A 7,051-nucleotide genomic window follows, 5' to 3' on the forward strand; every position below is an offset into this window, starting at 1 on the left:
GGATCAGATGAATTGAAGAAGATCAACGGACAAAAATTAACAAGAGATGTGTAAGAAGTAAAAAAAGGTGTGTGGATAACACACCCCTAGATATATACGGACCAAATGTTCCTATATTAAAAAAAAAACAAAAAAAAAAAAACTTGGCCAAAACGACATCGTTTTGGGCCAAGTCATTAAAAACATTAGGGTAAAAGACTGTTTACTACCCTCATGTTTCGTGGTTTTCAACATTTAGTACATCAAGTTTTTTTCGTCTCAGAGTCATACCTAAAGTGTAAATTTTGGGACAGTCTCATACATCCGTTAGTCAAACTGTTAAGTTTTTCGTTAACTATGACGTGGCGCACTGACTGGGCGCCACGTGTCATCGACGTTTTTTTTTTTCTTTTCTTCTTTCTTCTTCTTCTTCTTCTTCTTCCTCCGACTGCAACTTTTTTTTTTTTTTTTTTTCTTCCTCCTTCTCCTTCTTCCTTCCTTCCTCCTTCCTCCTTCCTTCCCTTTCTTCCCTTTCTTCCCCTTCTTCTTCCTTCTCATTCTCCTTCTTCTTCCCGAATCTGGGGAAGCTTTTTTTTTTTTTTGTTTTTTGTTTCTTCTTCTTCTTCCTTCGAATCTACCCAGATTCAGTTTTTTCATTCTTTTTTCTTCTTTCTTCTTCTTCTTCCTCTGAATCTGCCCAGATTCAGTTTTTTTTTTCTTCCTCCTTCTTCCTTCCCCTTCTTCTCCTTCTTCCTTCCCCTTCTTTGTTCTTCTTCTTCTTCCTCCGAATTTGGGGGAAGATGAAAGTTTTTTTTTTTTTTTTTTTTTTTTTTGAGGAAGAAGAAGAAGAAGGAGGAAGAAGGGGAAGGAAGAAGGAGAAGGAGGAAGAAAAAATTGCAGTAGGAGGAAGAAGAAGAAGAAGAAGAAGAAGGAAGAAGGAGGAAGAAGAAGAAAAAAAGAAAAAAAAAAAAACAAACTTCCCCAGATTTCGGAGGAAGAAGAAGAAGAAGAAGAAGGAGAAGGAAAAAGAAGGAAGAAGGGGAAGGAAGAAGGAGGAAGAAGAAGAAAGAAGAAAAAAAAAACAAACTGCCCCAGATTTCGGAGGAAGAAGAAGGAGAATGAGAAGGAAGAAGGGGAAGAAAGGGAAGGAAGGAGGAAGGAAGAAGGAGAAGGAAGAAGCAAAAAAAAAAAGGAAAAAAAAAGAAAAAAAAGAAAGTTGCAGTCGGAGGAAGAAGAAGAAGGAGAAGGAAGAAGAAAAGAAAAGAAAAGAAAAAAAGAAAAAAACGTGGATGACACGTGGCGCCCAGTCAGTGCGCCACGTCACAGTTAACGAAAAACTTAACAGTTTGACTAACGAATGTATGAGACTGTCCCAAAATTTACACTTTAGGTATGACTCTGAGACGAAAAAAACTTGATGTACTAAATGTTGAAAACCACGAAACATGAGGGTAGTAAACAGTATTTTACCCAAAACATTAAAAGGCTTGGCCAAAACGGTATCGTTTAGGGCCAAGACTTCATAAAAAAATAAAAAAAACAATCGTTCTTCTTCTTCGGGCAATCGTCTTCTTTGTGAAGACACCGCTGCAACCCAGAAACAAAACCAGGTTTCCAGAAAACTTCAAATTTCAAGCAAGATTTGGGTTGCTGAAGGGTACTAGGAATGCCCAGTCAAACGCCTCAGGCGCACTCTGACGAAGTCTAGGTGAGTTTCTGCCCACTCCCAGAAAACAGAGGCAAAATTGTTGCCGTCCCGCCTCCAAGGCCGCTTAGGCATGCCCCGAGGCGAGTTTTTTATAACACTGGTTTTTGTAAACGGCATTACTCACCCATTGAGTTGGACCATCAAACTGGAGCGTTAGAAGGATCATCATGTACCTATGAAACCCAAAGGAAAATCTTAGCAACCCCAAAGTTTGTATGCAAGCGTGAATAAGTATGCATGTATGAATCTATTCATAATGAAGAAGACTACCTTAAGAAATATTTGCATCTGCAGCTTCATATGGCCATACAACTAAAAGCACCACTTACGATAACAAACTCCAGCTGCACCACAAAAGGAATATGATCTTTCTCTCAACTTGTATTTGTAGTTGTTACTGTAACATCTGCAGACAGCATACATAAGCACTGATTCGATAATTTTAAAGAAAAAAAGCTCTTATTCAATAATGCACCAAATCCTATCCAAAAACCAAAGAGGTGCCATATCCCTAGATTAACAGAGCATCTTTCTTTGTTCCAAAACAAACTGCAATTTGGCTTTGGTAAAGTAGAAAGATTACCAGATACCTCGGGCATAATCTCAACTCTGTTTCATTATTCGAGCATTTTACTGTCCTTTTAGTTATATCTCTCAACATGGGAAATACAATAAGACAGTAAAAACAAAAGTTAGTGATAGCTATTACATAGTGATAGCTATTTACTGTCCTTTCTCACCATAATCTCGACTCTATTCCATTATTCAAGCATTCTACCGTCCCTTTAGTTTTACCATATGTGAATGTCTTCGCATACATACATACATACATACATACCAATGTTTTAAAGAACTCGCCTCGGGGCGCGCCTAGGGCGCCCTTGAGGGTGGGCAATGAGGCAAACGCCTCAGTTTTGCTGGAGTAGGTGAAATGCTTCGCCGGAGATGCCGAGGCAGCGGAGGCGCGCCTCAAGGCATCCAGGCGCCTTGTCAGACTTTTTTTTTTTTTTTTGAAAACCATCCAAACCTAAAACATACATACATACATATATATCAATGTTTAAAGAACTCGCCTCGGGGCGCGCCTAGGGCGCCCTTGAGGCTGGACGGTGAGGCAAACGCCTCAGTTTTGCTGGAGTAGGCGAAATGCTTCGTCGGAGACGCCGAGGCGGCGGAGGCGCGCCTCAAGGCATCCAGGCGCCTTGTCAGACTTTGTTTTTTTTTTTTTTTTTGAAAACCATCCAAACCCAAAACGACGCCGTTTGGGTAAGGATTTTCAGTCTTCATACCATACCTTCGAATTTGAACGCCTTTGTCTACCTCTGCCTTCTGCCTTCTCCCGCGCGCCAGAAGCCCAGAAGCCCAGAAGCCCAGAACACCTGTTTGGTCGCCACGCCGCCGCTTGGAGCAACATCGTCGCCACACCGCCATCACCTCAGTGCCGTCACACCAGCCCCAGCGCCGTCAGCAAGATCCCAAGGGTTAGGGTTTTTGAAATTCTGAAATTAGGGATTTAGTTTTCTGGGGAAGGTTTTGCTATAATAGAGGGGTTAATAGTTAGACAGAAAAGTTATTAATCTGCCTCTATGTGCTGCCTCTGCGCGCTGCCTTGTTTAGGCTATAAATTTATTAATCTGCCTCTGCATTTTCTGGGGAAGGTTTTCTGGGGAAGGTTAGGCTATAAATTTAGTGGAAGGTGCTAGTAGGTTGGAAATTGTTAGGCCTAAGTAGTCGGGACTACAGGGGTATATAAATTAATTAATAAATTGTTGGAAATTGTTGGTATATAAATTAATTAATAAATTGTTGGTTCATTAACTGTATGCATGCATCGAATGTTCATTGTTTTCTTTGTTTGAATTACCTTTTGAATGATGAATTTGGATGATATTACCTTTGAATGATGAATTTAGATGATATTATCTTTTGAATGACTATGAATTTGAATGAAAAATTGAGAATAGATGTTTATTTTACATAGTATTATTTTTATACAATTATATGTATAATATATAAAACATGTATATGTATATAAAATTAAATCCCGTGAGGCTTCGCCTCACGCCTAGGCCGGGCTTCGTCTCGGACACCTCGCCCACGCCTCACGCTTTTAATACATTGATATATACACACACACTGAATTCTGAAAGCAATGAGAGAAATATACCTTTGGGGCGTTGATGCCAGAAGGTTGAATGAGGGATCTAAGATGTTTGAGAGCAGGAATGTTTGAGCAATTTGTGTGAAAAAGTTGAAGAGCTTCGAGCATGATGGAGTGAGTCGGCCTGGGCTAAAATAAAGAGGATGAACTCTAGAAAGTAGAAAATGTTGTTGTTCAACCAATCTCAAAAGTAAAGAAACCATACTATTAACATATAAATAAGTTTTATATATCAATGTTTACATGTAAGTTGTTTGAGAAGGTATATTAGCAACATATACAATGATCAAAAGATTAACAGCAATAAACTGCTCATTATTCGAAATATACATGAAAGTAGTCATTCACATGATCCAAATGGTAATTAATATAGATGACAAAACAGAAGGAAACAAATATTATAGCGGCATAAGTTGAATAATTGCAGCAAGCAAACAAATAGAAGACTTAAGAACTGGAAATGAAAACAGGTAACATTGAGTTTTAATAACTGAAAAGGGACCTTGTTTAAGTAGCTCCACAACAGCATTTATACTTGGACGATGAGCTGCAAAAACAGAAAAGAAAACACAAATTAAACTAAAAAAATATAGAATTTAACACTAATCCAAGGATTAAATATCAAATATAAAGTCATTAGGATTGGGGCCTATGCATTGAGGAATATCTACTACATTATGAGTTCCTAATGATAAAGCCCAATCAGGGGGTTTTTCGGTGAGCCACGAACGGCTAACTTTGCACGACACTGCCATCCCCACTAACACCAAACCCAGATAATATCAAACCTTAGATGTTCACCAAACAGAGTTTAGAGTATCAGTCCAATTTATGGGAAATAATCAAGTTCAGACGGAATAATTAAAAGGATTCCTAAGACATATCAGCCAGGATTTGGATTTAATTAACACCTAAACGGATTTCTGAGACAAATCAGTTAGGAATTAGTTTTAATCTAGTCATTTATGTCCAGACAATCTTCCCAGCACACAGGAAGGCCAGCCCTACATTGGCTGAGTGCATCAGTTTGCACATGATGACCTTCTAAATTCAAAGAATTCCTTCTGCATATATATGGTTGGTGAGATTAATTTTAATAATCTTTTCATCTAATACTATGTAGCTAATTGGTCGTGCAACCTGATTACTCGTACGCATATAAAAAATTAACACTGAAAATAAATAAAAAACACAAAAAATTTTGAAATTTTCGTACGTCAAATTTCTAGGAGGGTAGGAGGAAAAAACCACGAAAAACAATCTGTGCGTGCTCAGATCAAATCAGCCAGAACTTGATCTAATTGCAGCGACGTGAGTGAAATCCGACTTCCAGTTGCTGCACCTCCTAGCTTCCTTTTGCTGCAACTCAAATTTGGTAGAACAAAAGTCTCAATCCTTAACAGATCGGAAAAACCCAGTAATCACACATATTTAACAGATCAAACTCAAAAATTAAAGAACGAAAAGAAAAGGTGAGGAATTTACTCGAACCCACAAAATTAAAATTAGGAGAAATTAGGTTCTCATCCTTACTTTTGCTATTCCATTGATTAAAACCTTATTCCTTTTCAATTTTTGATCAAGGTCCTTGGTATTAATAACATTATTAATTATTTCAATAATAAAATATTTTTTATTTCTAAATATATTCATTTAATGTTAAAAATGTTACAATTAGTATATTTATATTTATAGTTAAATTTTTTATCATATATTTTTATTTTTATTTTTAGTTTGTACCCATTTTTAATTTGTACCAATTTTCTTTTTAGTTTTAATTTGTACCCATATATTAATTTCTTTTTATGCCCATATTTTTTAAAGTTTTATTTGTATTTGTACCCATTTTTATTTTTTCTAAATGTACCCATGCTAATTATATGTACCAATTCATGTAATTTTTTTCAAATTTTTAATCTTAAAATGTACTCATTCTTAAATATACCAATTTGTTATATGTAAAATGTACCACTTTTTTATATATAAAATCTATTCAATTTTTTTCTAATCCATTTTTAAACTTATATGGGTACATTCTTTTTTCTTTGATTTGAGAATGTATCCATGTTAAGTTTAATCGAAGAAATTTACTAATATTATTAAGCCTAATATTTTTTTTTTTTTTTTTTGTGATTTTGAAGAATGTACTCATGTTTTGATACAATAATTTTTTGGTTAATTTTGATGAACGTACCCATGTTTACACACACACACACACACAATAGTATATTTATATTTTAATATTTTTAATCCCACAAATTATGTTTTTTTATTTAAAATCTCATTAATATAAACAAATATAAATTTCAATTTTTAATTTAAAAAATATAGTAACGTACATAGAAATAAATTATCACATTAATTTCAGGGACTTAGATAAAAAATTGAAAATCAACAAGGTTTTAGTCAAAGAATATTCATAGTTAGGGACCGCATCCAAAGTCTCCCTTAAAATTAATTACAGCATAATCAGGCTAAAGATTCAAAATTCACAATGTAAAAACCCAAATTAAACATAAAATTCAAAATTCACGACGCAACAACCCGAATTAAACACAAAATCAAGGTCCTTTCAGAAACATAAGCTTAAGAAGGCAAAAATCTGAAACCTTTCGAAAGTGCAGAAATAGAGAGAAAAAAAATTGGGGGAAAAGTTGGGAAATTTACCAGAGGGGCTTAGGTGGAGGCGCCGAGAGGAGACCTAGATTCAGAATATAGGGAGAGAAATAGAGAACTTGATTAGAAGAGAAATGGTGAAGCCCTAAATCGAGCTGCTTGGTGCAGGAGAAGAGTGAGGCGAGGAGGAGACGGGGAGAGCAGGAGTCAAACAAAATAAGGAAAAGCTGATAAGAGCAGTTCCAGCGTGGAGCCCTCCCATACAATTCACTATTCAATCCATCAAGTGAACATTAACTGCCATTAATGAACAATAACTGTTTTTTGCATCTGGGAGCCCTTCCCCTGGTAATAGGCAATAAAATATTAGTATTTTATTTATTTATAAAATAATACAAAATAATTTTATTTGTAATTTCGAATAAGATTTTTAATCATTTTCGTTGCGCCATGTGTCATAATCCGAAAAGTTATAAAATAATACAAAATAATTTTATTTGTAATTTCGGATAAGATTTTTAATCGTTCTCGTTGCGCCACGTGTCATAATCCGAAAAAGACAATTATTGGTGATGGATTTCCGATAA

The 7,051-nt window shown here is 35.7% G+C and overlaps 1 long non-coding RNA gene across 2 annotated transcripts; it reads right to left on the reverse strand.

Moving 5' to 3' along the window:
- Nucleotides 1–1,372: 1,372 nt before the first annotated feature.
- Nucleotides 1,373–6,700, reverse strand: LOC103432644 (uncharacterized). 2 transcript variants are annotated; one of them, XR_003772342.2, is made up of 6 exons: nt 6,516–6,696; nt 5,065–5,207; nt 4,351–4,395; nt 3,855–3,972; nt 1,958–2,093; nt 1,373–1,860 (listed from the first exon to the last, which is right to left on the reverse strand). It is a non-coding gene; the product is annotated as an uncharacterized lncRNA (long non-coding RNA). The 2 variants fall into 2 exon arrangements; XR_003772340.2 differs by having other exon boundaries at nt 3,855–4,395; nt 6,516–6,700.
- Nucleotides 6,701–7,051: the final 351 nt, after the last annotated feature.

This window comes from Malus domestica, chromosome 03, assembly GCF_042453785.1.
Source record: "Malus domestica chromosome 03, GDT2T_hap1".
In the NCBI taxonomy this organism is placed as follows: domain Eukaryota; kingdom Viridiplantae; phylum Streptophyta; class Magnoliopsida; order Rosales; family Rosaceae; genus Malus; species Malus domestica.